Source organism: Propithecus coquereli, unplaced genomic scaffold, assembly GCF_000956105.1.
Source record: "Propithecus coquereli isolate 6110/MARCELLA unplaced genomic scaffold, Pcoq_1.0 Scaffold230, whole genome shotgun sequence".
NCBI classification, from domain to species: domain Eukaryota; kingdom Metazoa; phylum Chordata; class Mammalia; order Primates; family Indriidae; genus Propithecus; species Propithecus coquereli.
In genome coordinates this window covers 650,723-650,943 of record NW_012147842.1, presented here as the reverse complement: position 1 = coordinate 650,943, position 221 = coordinate 650,723, and positions in this window count along the sequence as shown.

The following is a 221-nucleotide window of genomic DNA, read 5'->3' as shown; positions in this document are numbered from 1 at the left end:
AATTCTCAACAAAATTCTAGCAAACTGAATCCAACAGCACATCAAAAAAATAATTCACCACAACCAGGTGGGCTTTATCCCAGGGATGCAAGGCTGGTTCAACATACAGAAATCTATAAATGTAATTTACGACATATATAAAAGCAAAAACAAAGACCATATGATTCTCTCAAGAACGCAGAAAAAACATTTGATAAAATCCAGCACACTTTTACAATAAA